Source organism: Mchenga conophoros, linkage group LG7 (genome assembly GCF_057382185.1).
Source record: "Mchenga conophoros isolate Kocher_MC1m ecotype Shallow Benthic linkage group LG7, M_conophoros_male_GT1.1, whole genome shotgun sequence".
Classification (NCBI taxonomy): Eukaryota; Metazoa; Chordata; class Actinopteri; order Cichliformes; family Cichlidae; genus Mchenga; species Mchenga conophoros.
This window is the reverse complement of record NC_140532.1, coordinates 22,370,675-22,387,113: the sequence shown is the minus strand read 5'-3', so window position 1 is coordinate 22,387,113 and position 16,439 is coordinate 22,370,675. Positions and strand designations below refer to the sequence as shown.

Below are 16,439 nucleotides of genomic sequence, written 5' to 3'. Positions count from 1 at the left end.
TGGCTGTAATATTGTGTCTTTAGTTTAGGCTATAACCTTCAAGCCCCTTCTCACACATGTACGATACCTGCGTATGCAAACACCTCACATGATCATGTAAAGTTATGCCAGGTACTTGTTTCAGTAAGCATAAGGGGTACCCAAGATATGTGTTTGATTAGTCTATGTTAATGTATGTCCCAGTTAGAGTACATAAATAACATGCTCCTCATATGAAGCAGCTCTCTTGCTCAAATCCTTGATCATCATGGCACAGACTCTTGGTCAGCATTTGCTTTCTTACAGCTAACAAGCAAAAGAAAAACACCCTTTTCTGGAAAATAAAAACAACTCCTTTTTTGGATTAGGCTCATCTAAAAAATGTGGAAAATACTCTTGTTGTTTTTTTACAGCTGATTATTTTGATAAAAGAAGGGCAATTTGAGCCTTTGTTACCTTTGAGAACCATGATAAAACTATTAATTTGACAGTAATGTCTATTAAATTTAAGGTTGTTTGGTATAAAGTTGGCATATTTTTAAAAAGACGTGTGGCTCTGTGTAGACATTTATCCATGTAATAGTAAAGGAAAAAAAGGCACAGTTTAGATCACCTCGTCTGCATGTCCTGTAGCCGCCTTTCCACCACCTTGTTCCACCCTTCTGTCTGGTTAGGGGAGCACTGAGCGACACTTTTACTGACAATGTATTTGACTTTGAATCTGAGGCTTTTATCTGTTGTCTAGCCTCACCTAACCAACACAGATCTGCTTTTTTTGTCAAGTGAGTCAAAAAAATTGCTTGTCCAAATAGGTGGTCATGAAAAGTGATTCAGCAAAGTAGGAAGGAGGGAGGAACACATGCACTCAGACAAAAACACACACACACACACACACACACACACACACACACACATACACACACACACACACCAGTGCATGTCCGGACGTCAACAGCACTCTGAGGGTGTCTCTGTGGCTTCATAGACAGAGATGAATAAAGCATCACAGCATACAATCCATTTAATTCTCACACAGACGCACGCAAATGCACAAATATAAATAGACAAAATTTCACATCCGAGCCTTTCTTCCTCTAACCCATGCAAACACTTACGTCAGCGGGTTAAATTATTCCTTGAAATATTTCACTGATGCTGTCCCATCAATGGGCATACATGCACATGCACATGCACACATGCATATGTACAGACAGGAGCTATTAATGGTTTTCCTGTTTTGCAGCTGTTACTTTGAGGACTGAACTGTCGATGAGACAAAACAACTTTTAATAGAGTAACTTCACTTTACTTTTTAATTTAGTCAGTTCAAACTATAAAGTCAAACTATAGCTTAGTCTCATACCTCAACTTTATTTAAATAAATATTTCTTTTCTCTTTTTTCTTTTTTCCAAAACAGGAGATGTTCACGAACAAGTTGAATCAGACGTGATAACAAACTGTTCCTCACTTTGTCTTCACAGTTAATGGATGACGGTAAACACACACACACACACACACACACACACACACACACACACACACTACTCTCTCGCAAGTGTTTGCATATGTCAGGAATACACAATTTCACAAGTAAATTCTCACTCGTATACTGATGCTTTTGTACAGTTACTGACTCACTCTCACACTCTCTCTTCTACTTGATCTCTCGTCATCATCCCTCTCACTGCACGCACACGCACACACACACACACACACACACATTTATTAATAAATCTGCTGAAGTACTATCTTGTTTATTTTTTCCCAACATGTAACGTAGTCTAAAACAGTAACAGTGAACAAGCGGACTTTTAACATTATCATTCATTCATGAACACAGGTATGCACAAATAACCATGTTTAAAAAATATTATCATTTGCTTTTAATCATAAATAATTAAATATCTTATTTTAATTAAATCACACTGTCATATTATTTCAGTCAGTATTTATTTGGTTTTGTAACATGGGGCGATGAAATTATTATTTAAATTATTTTTTTAGTGATTATCATATAAAAAATAAATAAGTAAAAATTTAGCCGTGTTCTAACTACCAAATAACATTATTTTGGAATTTGTGGAAAAAGCAATTTAGGTCTGATGCAACTTAAAGAAGCAGCATGTGAGTGTGAAGAGAAACACTAATCAGAGAGTTTTACAATAATGCAGATGGTAAACCATTTTGTGAAAGTAGTGATCCCTTATAGCTTACAGCTTTGAAAAATTCAAAGATTTAATTTTTATGAAATTAAAAGTTAAATAAAAGTGTTTGAGGTAAGGATAAGAAAAAAGATTAAGCAGTGTGTGTGTGTGTGTGTGTGTGTATGTGTGTGTGTGTATGTGGCTGAAGGTGGGGGTGGATCATTTTAAACCACATGTAGCCAAATAAATACGCTTTTTAAAATGTATGCTTGTATTTTCTCATAACTATAACTTCTCTTCTTACAAACAAGAAAGCACAGATGCAGACAAACATGACAAAATATGTAGCTGCTGTTTTATTGTTTAATCTTTCTATTAATAACAACTCATCCAGAAACTACAGTCCTTTCATCAACTGTTTCAGATCCATTGTATTGTAATTCATGTGTTGTCTGATGTATTTAACATTTTGAATGTGAGTTTACTTATATACTGAGTCCACATGAGGCCTTTTCCTTCAGAGACTACAAAATTATATTTGCCTCAAAAAACACTATCAGTAGCTACAGCAACACACAGAATATTTCATTAAAACTCCCTCACTGACACTTGCAACAAAAATTAGAGGCTCCTGACTGAGTTTTCTTCTGGGTACATTTTATCTCAAAACTTAAAGGACTAATGCATAAAAACAACATATGACTTTTTCTTATAGTTATAATGGTTCTAAAAAATATTTGGGAAGAGAAAAAAAAAACAGAACTAGAAATTGCTGCAATTTTTTAACATTTAAGACATTTTGAACTTTGCCTTTTCATGGGTTTTACCACGTGTGCACCACGTATCAAAATGTATAATTAGTCAAGGTAAACCTAGAAGAAAATATAGAACTTTAAGGTGAATTTATTAGCAGCAAATCTTAATCTTTGATTTTAAGTTTTGTTTGGGCAGGATAATTTCTGCTCTTGTAGCAGGTTATGTCCTCCATTACTGTAAATGTTGCTTTGTGGGACACATAATTTTTTCAGTAGTAGGCCCAAGAGCAGGCAACAGAGACAGTTAATATATATTCAAGATTTATTGGAAATTCACTTACCTGCCACCGCACAGATGTAACCAGCATTATTTGTTCTGGAGGTATAAGTTCAGCTGGAACAATGTGAAAGATTTTAAAAGCCATTAGTGTCATATCAGGAAACAAAGGCCACAGGCCTTAGCCAAACAAATTTAGGATCAATTCTTGTAAAATTTTTATAAATAATATGTCTGAACGACATAAAAATATTATTCTCTGAAACATTCAATTTGAAATAATTCACAGTCTAACTTTAAATGAGGCCTCGACTAAAGTTCAATCAAAGCCTAAAAATTATGTGCATTGAAATCCTATGGAGCTAAAGAATGAGGCACCACGAGGCTCACTGATCGCTAACTCTCAAAATGTTCCTGTCTTGAGCCTCTTGAGGAACGTGTTAACATATGAGAGGTACAGGTTAATGTTACTAGAAGCAACAAAGTAAATATATGGGAAAAATAATTTTGAGAAAAGTATTGTTTTAAGGAGGACTTGACCTACCTTGATCACTTTTCACTCAGATAATAACACAAGACCTTACTGCAATACGATGATTTCAGTATATTTAAATGTTTTCTTTATTCTAAACATTTAGAGTTAATACAGATTGGTTTGTGTTTTATGTAGAAGACTGTAATTGCAATCTAGAAGAAGACTCACCGTTAGACTGAAGGAATTTAGAGGATTTAGAGAAAAGGGTAACTGTGCACATACTGTGAGGTGAATATCGAGACATACACCTAGACTGACTATGAAATTTAACATCTTCAAGGTCACTTGTGTAAAGTCGCAGTTAAAACCAAAAATATATTTTTCTCAATTATATCTAGGAGTCTTAATCTTCCTAAATCAGTTTTACAATAGTTTTATTGAAATTACTTACATTTTTAATAAACTTTGAGAATGACCGATTGCATAGTGGCAAATACATATACAGGCACACACACACACAAAAACACACACATAAATCAGTTTATAAATTTTGTTAATAAATTTATTTAGTAAACACAAGTAGTAACTAGTAACAGAAATGAAGGTTTAGATAAGCAGTTCATGAAGGTTCTCACTAAATTTAGACTCACCCACTGAGGGGAAAATTGTATTATTCAATTACTGCGTGTATCTAAACGGTAGACAGAAAAGTGGTCAACAGGAGACCAAATAAGAGTAGTTATAGCAGCAAATTATATGTGAACCTAACTCCAGCTTCCTGCGTACACTTTACAGATTTGCCCATTAAAGACAGCCGTTTTTACAGGAAAATCTGAAAAACAAACTGTTTTTTTTTTCCTTTTTTGCTCTGAAACAGCATGCTATTTGAAGTTTATGCAGTCACCTTTGAAAGAGTTTTATAACCACAGAGGTCAACAAGGATTCTCGGTTCAAAACCAGCAGTAAACATTAAAACATGGTTGTGTTGTCCACAGGGAAGAGTAAAACTTAAATCTACACGATGTAGTTCTTCTCAAAGCCAGGTATGCATACACTCATTACAGCTTGAAAGAGAAAGAAATACAAAAATATTGTCACATTTTACACCAAGCTTTTTTGATTAAATGATTTTTTGCACAGAATGTTACAATTACCTCACTAATAGACATTTATTTGTGTATAAAAACAACATAATTTTGATTGAAAATCATTAAAAAAAAGCTTGAGCTGACAAACTGCATCACAGTTTCACTAAGCCTAGAGCAAACAAGCAGTGAGTCAGCATAAGAAATAATGGTGTAAGTAATATAAATTAAAATATATTTTAAAAAACCCCAACTCTTTTCAACTTATCGGATCTTTATAACATATGAGGATCATAGTACGAGCAGTGTGACTTGAATTGTCCAGACATGTACAGTATTCTTAATCTGCTGTCTTAATTTGCCATTAGGATGTGAGTCAGACAATATCAGGAAGATTTAAGGTCTTACTTCAGGAAAAAGGGCTGGGAATTTGATCTCCAAGATCATCATTACTCCTTTTAGTCATTTTAGCTAAAATGCATAACTAAAATCAGTATAATTTTATTTAGTCTAAGTTGTAAGGAAGTTAATGGATCAAATCTATTTTTTTTTTTCACAGTTTGCTCTCATACCTATACTGTTGATGGTCTGCAATAGCATTTTAACATATATTTGGAATTTGATTCTTGGATGGGTTTAAGGTGCACACAAGCAAAGAAGAAATCAACAGTGTCACCAAAAACCTCATTAAAATCTTTACAGGTTCCTACAAAAGTTCAGCTTACAGATCATAGCAATGAGACAAGAACATAAAAAGCACTGCACGTACTTCTACACTATGAAAGAAAATGCAGAAATGATTCTGTAAGTATACAGATGATCTTTTCTCAGCCTGAGATGACTCAGACAAAACTAAATAACTTTTTTCTTTCTCTCTGTCACAAGCCTGTACAATCTTAAACGGTGTCCACATACTATGTGCGGATGCCTCTGATCTGGAGCTGCCTGTTTTTTGTTTGTTTTTCTTATTGTTCTTTTAAGAGGAAGCTACTTGTGGATGTTGTGGGCACATATTTCCTTTGATTTTACTCACGAGTGTATATTGTGTTAAACTGTACAAAGTGTCCAAAATGTGCTTCTTGGGTATTCGTCACATTGTCAGGACACTTTAATTGATAAAAAGTCAAAATGGTGCATTTAAAATAGCGCAAACATCTTGGTGGCCATGTTTACTATTTCCTCTAGTTTAAGATAAAAATCTATTAGTAAAACATATAATTTCTTTTAGTTGGTTAACAACAGTGCTGACCCTAATCCAACAGTCCACACTGGCTGCTATATTGTTTATGGGATGTGTTAGAAATTTAACTTTATACTTTAAATTTGAAGCTCGGACAGGATTAAGATGAAAGCAGACAAGAAGGAAAATGACAATGGGACAAAGTTATACTTGCAAAGCCTAAAAATGTTTTGAGATTCTAATAAAAAGTTCATGTCACAGATCAAAACAAGAGAAAATGTATATGCTGGACAATGTATTTTTTTAAATAAACAAGTACAAATGCATACAGTTGAGTACAAATAATCTTACAAATAATTTTACTTAGAAAAGGCAATTTTCCTTCACTTCTATATCTTCGTCACTTTGGTGGAAAGTACAATTATGTTCACCTGCTCCGCTTTTCCTGTTATTTTCATTTCAAGAGGTCAGAGCTAAGCTTGTAAACTAACGAGTTTTAATGGACTCTTGTGTGCTTAGAGACTTCTGAGTGGTTTTGTCTGCTTACTTGGAAAAAGATTTCTTTGCTTTTATTGACAGGTAACATTCAATTGTTCAGTGAACTTGTAAACAAACTTCTTCTCATCACACTATCAGGAAACTCTTTAATTTGTCGAAAGTCAAAAAATAAAATATAAAATAAAATATAACATTTATAGATAAACTGGAACAACTATGATTGCCTTTAATTGGAAGTAAATTTTAGAAACTTAATTGATCAAATTCCCAGTCTTCCCAAGCACGTTTGCTCCACTATGCTCTCTCCACAGGACAGAGCAGATGTCCATTTACACTAAACGTCCACTCATGTGGCTTGTCGTAATGTAAATAATATAGAAAGAGTAATTTTAGGGTCACCAGATGTGTAGTTACCAAAGCTTTATACCTGTAGACCTTCTCACAGGTATGAACACTGAGTTGCTGGGACACAAAAGCTAATTTACACATTATAATGATGATACAGGAACAAGAGAATTTGAAGATACTTGCACAATGAATTTATTTAAACAAAAGAGTACAAAAAATGTAAAATACAAAAACTGATTCTTAAAAAGAATCTTCTCAGGCTGACCTGATTCAAAGAATACAAGGGTACGTTTTAAAAAGTGTATTTACTTTGGCTACGTGTGGTTTAAAATGATCCTCCAGCCACACACACACACGCACAAACGCACACACACGAAATGCTGCCTTTCCATTTTCCATTTATCACTCATAAAATCTCAAACGTCATATGTGGAAATGTCCCTGCCCTGCAGCTGCTCTCTGTTTGTTCTTGTTCTTGTTGTTTTTCTTTTCTTTTCTTGTTTTTCATACGTTTCCTTCCTTTGGATGTTTTTAGCACTACTTTACTTCGTAAACAAGGTAATTTACTCAGGGCATAAATGTGAGTTCTTATGTACTGAGGGTTTGACACTGGTTGCCTCAAGCCCACCTGATTATGGTGAGTTATGAACTTTTTTGAGTGTCAAAAAGAAAAAAGATTTTTCAAATAACTTAAATATTCTGTCTGTCAAACTAAGACATATATTTATTTTTCTGTCTAATTTAGCTTCTACTTTTCCTTAATTCAGTTTAATGTAGAACTTGGACAGGAGAGAGAAAACCAAAAAAATAAAACTGAGTAACCAACCTTTTTTGTGTTTAGAACCATTGGTTTTAGTTTCATGTAGTCATTCAGTGTAGTTATTGGTTGTAGTCTGAACACAGCAGCAGTGATAAACAGGGTGCATGAATGATGACGTATATACATTCTTTTAGCTCATTTATTTTTCTTGTGTAAATGCAGTTTTTCCTGTTTTGATGATGATGTTTTGATGCATTTAGTCTTTTTTGTACTGTCTCCCTGACATGAAAATTCAAGTACAGTGTAGCTCTAGAAAAATAAACAGGATCAGCTGCTCATCACAGATCACCCAAGAGCCTCCCCACAAGGTTTTAGGATACTAATGTGCAAGTTTAATTTTATGACTAACCTGGTTAGATTCTTCCAGCCATACCCCCTCCATACTTTGAACTAAATGATCCAGAAAGATGTGCTCTAAGTTGTGATACTAAACAGTGCATAAACAGGGGGGAAAACTGGACAGGAGACTAAAATAAGAAGGATTCAGGGTTTGTGTTTCCTTGACTAAAAGCTGTGTTACACAGATACACTGATTACAATTAAAGAAAACCACTAAAAAAGCATGTTAAAAGCAGTATAATACAACTGTCAGCTCAATTTATGACACACATGAAAAAAAGAGTAAAAAAAAACCAGAAACTAAGCTTTGACTGTGTTTCAACAAATCTAGTCACAAAGAATGTGATAAATTATACTGGAAACAACTGAATTAAAAGATTAAGACATGCGGCTAAATACTTTGACCATATAGTGTACATGACATTGTCAGGATACTTATTTAAGAAAAAAGCATAGAATTGAAATAGTCCTCTCGTTTACTACTTTCATTAATTCTAGATTTTAAAAAAATGCAATAAAACAAAACAAATTAGATTCAAATTATTTAGAGATCACTTTTGGAAAACCATCACATCAAATCCACTGTCTTTTCCCAGTATGCCACTCCACTACAGTCTTTCCACAGGATCAGAGCAGTGCTAAACTCATATGTGTCTTACTTAGTGGTGTGCATCAGTAATTCAACATTATAATTTAAATTTGCAGCGTGTAACCAAACTGACAAATTGCAAAGCCTGTGCTTTATTATTTTAGATTTTAACATAACTTATTAAAACAAAGGAGTAAACATAAATACAAACAATCTTCAAAGTAATTTTTCTTCACTTGCATGTGTACTTCACCTTTGCATAAATTCTAATTGTGTGACTGTCTTCAAGTGCTCATCTTGTCTTATTATTTTCATTTTTCAAGAGACTGAAGCTAAATTTGCAAACTAAAGAGTTTTAATGGAGTCTTGTGTACTTAGAGACTTCTGAATGGTTATGTGCAGATTTTTGTCTTTGCTTTTCCCAACAGATGACATTCAATGAACTTGTAAACAAAGCTCCTCAGCTGTTGGGCACTCAAATGTATAAATAAAAGAAATCTAATTACATTTAGGCAAAACTGGAATGTGGAAAATGAACAGATTAAATCCACTGTCTTTTCCCAGCATATTCACTACACTAGTTTTTCCACAGCACTAAACAGTATTGCATTTAATCCAGCAGTCCAGACTTACAGCTTGTTTACTGTTGATTGTTTATGGTATCTTTTTAACTTTAAAGTTACAGTTTGGAAAAGAGTACGATGCAAGCAGGTAAAGAAGAAAACAAAAGTTTAAACAAACTTTGAAAGCAAACCTGCTTAAAGGTTCATCTCACATATGATAATGTTTAGATAAAAACGGAGAAAAAATTCAGTTAATTTATTAAATAGAAATGAATACAAAGAATCTTAGAGATAATTCTGTTCTCAGAAGCTCCAATTTTCCTTCACTTCCACATCCTTTTCCCTTATGTGAAAAGTGTAATTGTGGGGAACTCTTCAGCTGCTTCAGCAGTCCTGTTATTTTCTTTTCTAATAAGGCTGGAGCTAAATTTGTAAGCTAAAGAGTTTTAATGGATCCTTCTGTACCTGAATGCGTCTCAATGGTTTTGTTTGCTTTCTTGGAAATTGTTTTCTTTGCTTTTATCTATAGGTAACATTAAGTCACTTAGCAAACTTGTAAACAGAGCTCTTCTCTTTTTGGACACTCATCACACACGAGTACAATTAAATCAAATCAAATCAAATCAAATCAAATCACTTTTTATTGTCACATCACATGTGCAGGCACACTGGCACAGCACATGCGAGTGAAATTCTTGTGTGCGAGCCCCACAAGCAACAGAGATGTGCAAACACAACAACACAAACGAGCAAAATACAAGAATGGCCAACCTGAAACTAATAAATATATGTACAATATATAATAGTGTATGCATTTCTGGATGTGTATACTAAATATTTTCCTACGTGTGTGTGTGTGTGTGTGTGTGTGTGTGTGTGTGTGTATACACATTTTTACAAATTAAATAGTAAAAAAATAAAATAAAATAATAATAATAATAATAATAATAAAATATATAAAATATACAGAGTTGAATATGTGCAAAACAAGTGGCATTTATATACAGTGTGGAGTGCATAATGTTGAAGTTCCAGTAGTGAAGCTGAGGTGTCTATGACGTGTTCAGCAGTCTGATGGCCTGATGGAAAAAGCTGTCTCTCAGTCTGCTGGTACGGGACCGGATGCTGCAGAAACTCCTTCCTGATGGAAGCAGTCTGAACAGTTTATGGCTGGGGTGACTGGAGTCCTTGATGATCCTCCCCGCTTTCCTCAGGCACCGCTTCCTGTAGATGTCTTGGAGGGAGGGAAGCTCACCTCCAATTATCCGTTCAGCATCATCACGTGTGCGACCTCCAGTAGTTTAAGATCTAATTTATACATAAAATAAAACAAATGCGATTATGTTTAGCTGTAGCTGGAGTAAAATGTAAGCAGACAAAGACAACATGCATTTTTACATGTATTCTGCTTACAGGGAGGGCCTCAGCTTTCCATCTATCACTATCACATGATTTCAGATTGAATAAAAATGAATGTCCTTGGTCTGCAGCTGCTCTTTGCTCTCTCTTTATCCTGGTTCTTGTTTTTAGAGGTGGCACCAAAACTTTGAGCAAATGTTTTTGGTTTTGAACAGCAAAGTTTTTGAATGTTGGACCTGTTATTGTGCAGATATGGACAGATGTGTTCTGTGCTGTTAATGACAGATCAACCTTTGCTCAACATTCAGTGCTGATCAAATGTTTTGCTACTGCACGTACATCACATTGTCATGACATACTTTAGTTTGTTGAGTCAAAAGGTTTTTCATCTGTCTCACAGCTCCATAGAGCTGATGAATCCCATTTTTAGGCAATAATATTTTCATAATTTTCATAATTTCCTCTTTTTAATATATATTTTAGATGCTATGAAAAGTCACAAATACTCACACTACCTTTACTAAAAGGGGCATTTTGCTATTTTATATGTGAATTCACAACATACTGACTGTTTGACATAACTTTAAGCTCATCTGATTGTAGGAAAACTGTTGAACGTAATAACGAATACAGGATTTTTAAACAACTTTATATTTTGTCTCTAATGTAGTTAAGTGTCTCTAACTCTCATTAATTGCTGGCTTGGGTATAAGTCAGAAAAAAATAAACAAAACAACAGCAGCTATCCAAACTTAGGAAAAGCAAACCCTCTTGTGTCCTAATCATCTTGATAGGACATGGTCACTGTAGGGCCTCCTGTACTGTTTCAGCATCATTAGTCATTTGCGTTCATGAATAACCTGTTTAGATCATTTTATACTGCTGTGATTTAGGATTTTTACACTTCACTGTGCAAATTTCATGCTGTTTTAATCTAAAACTTCAGTCCTATGCTTACTTACCTACTTCGGAATACCGAGTTTCATCATGTCTCCTTTATGGATTAACTGAAGGCTGACATGATGATTTGAGTTACACCATTCAAAGCCATGTTGAGGAAAATTTGTAAATCTTTTTTTATACAATAGCATCTTTTTTTACCTGCTATGGTACATACTTCAGTATTTTTCTTTGTCAATTTTTAAAAATGTTTTCAGTTTCTTACTTAACTATGAAACCATATGCAACACAGCTTAATACTTTTTCTTCGTTGTGTATATTTTCCTAACTGTGATTCTCTGTCGAGGCTTATGCATTCTACACATGTAGCTAAATCCATAACTGTTTTAATGGATGAGTATGTTGATATTTTATTATTTTATTTTGGGGGTTTTTTCTCTCTCTCTCTCTCTCACACACACTCACACACACACACACACATACACACACAAAAAGAACGTAGATATCAACTTTAAAGTAATTTCATGCAGCTAGTCATTGGTTGGCTATAACTTAGCATGCAGACTTATTCATCCACTATCTGGAAGGTTGATGGTTCAATCCCCTGCTCAGTCTACAAGATGCTGGTCCCCAGAAAACTGCACATTGATATATCTTCAGTGTGTATGACAGAAAAATATGAAATAAGTTCTATGGGAGTACTGTTTGTAGTTTATAAAGTTTTTTGGGGGGTAGATTAAAGGTCTAGAAAGGACATTGCAAGAATTTGTAATCAACTTTCCATTTCCACACTACCATGGGATTAAGAACCACACAATATTTATTTGGTTTTACAAAAGAGGTAAGAGTTACTTCAGCTGTACCCTGTGTTGGCTCTTTCAAGCAAGTTAATTTAATACTGGTGCCTGACTGTGGGACTGTTAACAATCACCAGGAGTGCAGAAACTTTTCTGTCATGAATACAAAGATTCAGTGCTTAATGTGCTGAGATCAAACAGGGAGGAGTGTTATTTCCTTTAAGATCTTATATGCTCTTACTTGTTTGTGGAGATTTTTATGATTTAAAGGATTAGAAACAAAGGAACAGATGTACGTCAGTGTTGCGGCTTCAAACTTCAAGTCAAATTGTAATACCTGATTTTCTACAGGAAGCTTGTCTCAGTGTGGATGGAGAAAGAAACAACATAATTTCACACCTCATTCAGCTAAAAGGTTGTTTTAAATGTTCTGTGAGTCCCTTGTTTGATTTTATCCTTTTTAATCTGCCTACTGAAAACAATTTCTTGTTTTCTGAATTCAGTCACATCACATGTGATACTGTAAGATTAACAACGACTATTAAATTAAAAACAGAAACAGAGCAGAAACTCTAATGTCATAGAGACAAAATTAGAGTCCTTGCTTTTTTATTTGACCTCTATTGAGACCCGATGCTCGGCAGCCATTTTGCTGCAAACACTCTATGGCTTGGTAGTCAGGCATATGAGAGGTTGGACGATAAAAACCTCCTCTTGTGTCATTATTGTGGTTGTTTTCCATATCTCCATGTATCTTGTTTCCATATCTAGATGTAAGAGGGGGGGGTTTCCCTAGCAAAATTGGCTATAAAAGCCTGTCATAAGCAGTGTAGCCTCCTCTAGTCTGACAGAAAATGGCTGACTGTACAGCTGAAAGCACAGAGCTTCTGAGAAGCAGAGCAGTACTCCTGCATCTCTGCTTTTATGGCAAGGATGTTCCAAAAAAGGTTGACATCAAACACTCAGAAATTAGAAATGATGGCATTTTAGATAACAGATGTTATGAAAGAGGAAAATTTGTGGTCATCTTTTTGAAAAGTACTACAGTTATATTAATATTGGTTTTACATTACAATACACAGAACATCAAGCAACATGCACATGCAGTGAGTGTGTGTCTGTCATAAAAGAGACAATAAAACTATGAGGATCTATACGCACAGACGCGCACACACTCACACACATCCTTGAAGGTTCACACTGAGACCTTAAAAATTAAATGGAGACGCTCATTTTAAAGAAAATATTAATTGTAGTAAACGTAAAAAAACAAAACAAAAAAACCCCATTATCAGTCTTAATCCACAGATACAAGCTAGGATTATATTTTATTATTATTATTTTGCTGTTCTAGGTTTAAGAAAAAACGTGAATAAAATGTATATATATGTATACATATATCAAAAACAAGAAAAAAAACTTAAAAGATCTGTGTATATAGTTGATATATGATACTATAAAATCTTCAACACACAAAACCATACTGAGTTTTGTGTGATGGGGTTCAACTACAACGTGTACACATGCAAACAGAAGCAATGTCAGCAGGTGAGAGGTGTACAATCGTCAGTTTGGAGTAAAAAACAAAAACGATATCTACATGATGTGCTTTAAATATTTGTAGTGATCACTGGCTATGGTTTGTGAATTACACAGCGCTTATTATAATTCATCATTGTTGTGTGTGTGCATCTGTATTTCCTTGCTGAAACTAATAAAAATCATCACATAGACTGACTGTGCATGTCAGTTGGTGTGTGTCTGCAATTGTATTCATCTGCTACTACATGACTATTTTGTGTAACTCACATACTATATAAAGTTACTGTCACATTTACTCAATACTTAATGTTTGTGTGTGTGTGTGTGTGTGTGTGTGTGTGTGTGTGTGTGTGTGTGCGTGTGCGTGTGTGTGTGTGTCACTATAACATAGCAGCAGATGCAAAATCAGTCCTGCTTAGAAGGCGAACTGTGAGCGGCCTGTCCTGTAGGCTGGAGGGCTTGAAAAAAGCAGGACACCCACTATTTGTGTCCCACACCAACAAAGAGTCCCAGCCCTGTTATCCTGGCTGACTGTTTTACCATTAATTACAGTCCCAACACCGAGCACTGATTAAATATGAAAGCTATACTTTTTTTTTTTTTGCATGTTTATTTTCCACTGCTTGATATATGTTTATGGCATCTTAGCTGTAGCCTGGTCATTTGCTGCACATAATTTGGGGTCAGTATGTGTGGATGTTCCCAACAGTGTGTGCACGAGATTTATCTTTAATCTTTGTGTGTATTATTAGGTCAAAAAGAAAGAAAATGGAAACTAACACGACCAATGACAGAAAAGAAGAAAAGGTTAGAAAACAAAAGCTCTTGGATCCAGCAGGGTGGGAGCAGCAGCTGGACGGGCAACACTCAGATCAAGCAACACTTTTGTTTCCATCAGCACCGCCTGAAATTCCAGAAAGTCAAACAGGTTTAAGTAAGACACATCCACACCCCCTGCACTCAGAACCAGTCAGAGTGGCCTAATCCTGGGGCAAAGTAAACAGGGTGTGACCTGTGATTGCTCTAGTATGAATGAAATCTTTTCTTATTGAATGTGAAGTTATAATTTTTGAAGAAACTACATTTCTCAAAATCTAAAGTCATTTCTTTCCACCACAAACTCAGAAAACAATTATCTCAGTTTCAAAAATTAGAAAATCAAGGCAAACCCTAAATACATTTGGCAAGTTTGCACAGGTACAGGTGGAAAACAAATTGCAAAAACAAGCAAAAAAGGTGGAGCAAGGAAAGGAAAAGAGCCCAGTCAAGTTCCAACAAGCACAGCAGGAATAATCTCAGTTAAAAAAAACCATCTATAGCAATGAACCAACCAGTTTATGTCAGTAAATGCAGGGAAATTATGCTTCCGCTTAAGTACACCTCCAAGAACCAGTTTTAAACCACCTTTTAGACTACGTCAGCATATTTGAGACTCTTTAAAGCTGCAGAAAGAGAGAGACTTAGTCATGATTAAGCAGGTAGATAAATTGTATTCCAGCTCTTAAGTAGCTTCTGGAACATAAGGCGAAAACACTACCCCGGCCTAATGTGACCTAAGGTGACATCGCTGATTATGGAGTTTGTTTGTTTGTTTGTTTGTTTTATTTCTTGTTAGTAAAACTTTGTTATTTTAAGACATTCTATCAGCTATTGATAAATTAAATCTCATACTAATTCTCTGATTATCAAACCAATGTCAGGGGTTGCTGAGTGGATGTGGAGAAAAGGACTCAAACGCAGGACTCACGGTGAAGATTCAGGGTGTTTATTGTGAGGGACGAATGACGAAAACAGGAGATGGCTGACTGACTGAATAACTGAATGAACGGCTGACTGATCTGAACTTGGAAGGCAAACATGGGTCATAGACAGCAGTGACAACATCAATGACGCGACGCCGACCAGGAGACAACTGAGGACTTAAATACACTGGCTGAACAATGACTGATAGGTGACAGGTGAGTGAGCAGCTGAACACAATTGAACTAATGATGCATGGAATAAGAACTAGAACATAATGCACACAGAGTAACGTAACACAAAACAGGAAGTGGAACGTACAGAGGATAAACAGTGAACATGAACTGAAAATACTGGGTCAACGACCCAGAAACCCTGACAACCAATTCTTTAGGGACCCCATAAAGGAACTTTGGATCCTGAATTAGGGAAGAGTTCTTTATCTTTCAACCACAAGAAAATATAAAAATTTGTATGTCGCCAGAATTTTAAACTCTATATTGAAGACTTAGGACATGAAAACAATGGGAAGACCACTTAAAAAAACAGAGAAGTTCAGCTTTCTAGGAAAAACGGCACTAAAGTCCCTTTAACATTGAAAACATGCGCTGGGTAAATCTCTGCCCTACAGGATTAAGTATTTTCTACAAAATTTGTAAAAATGTCTTGACAAGAAATGATCCGAAGGTTTTTTTTGAGTCTGTACCGATGCTTCTGTGTCTGGATTTAAGCTTAATGATTGCTTACACAGTCAACCACCAGTTTATAAGGTACGGCAAGGAAAGACTAACACACTCTGATACAGTTTGAATTCATTTCCCAAAAATATCTTATGAGGACTGTAAAAACTTTGATATTTGTAATAAAAATTGTTAAATGGAAAAAAGCGATATTGTGTTATACTGATGGACGGTTCTGTTTATTGATGTCAATAGGGTGGACAAAATAATGGAAACATCTTTCAGTATAATGCAATACAATACAGGATAAAGCTGAATCTAAACCTCTCTAAAACCAATCTTTCATTTTAAACCATTTTAAACCTTCA

The 16,439-nt window shown here is 35.0% G+C and overlaps 1 long non-coding RNA gene across 10 annotated transcripts in view; it reads left to right on the top strand.

Annotated features, from left to right (window-relative positions):
• Positions 1-16,439, top strand: part of LOC146570096 (uncharacterized) — a 60,207-nt gene that overhangs the window by 37,965 nt on the left and 5,803 nt on the right. For 9 of the 10 annotated variants that reach the window (XR_014893425.1, XR_014893420.1, XR_014893422.1 and 6 more), the window contains 2 exons: positions 1,398-1,474; positions 14,404-15,609. This is a non-coding gene — a long non-coding RNA (uncharacterized LOC146570096). Of the gene's footprint in view, positions 1-1,222; positions 1,274-1,397; positions 1,475-14,403; positions 15,610-16,439 lie in introns of all 10 variants that reach the window. The other variant, XR_014893424.1, reaches the window with a different exon arrangement.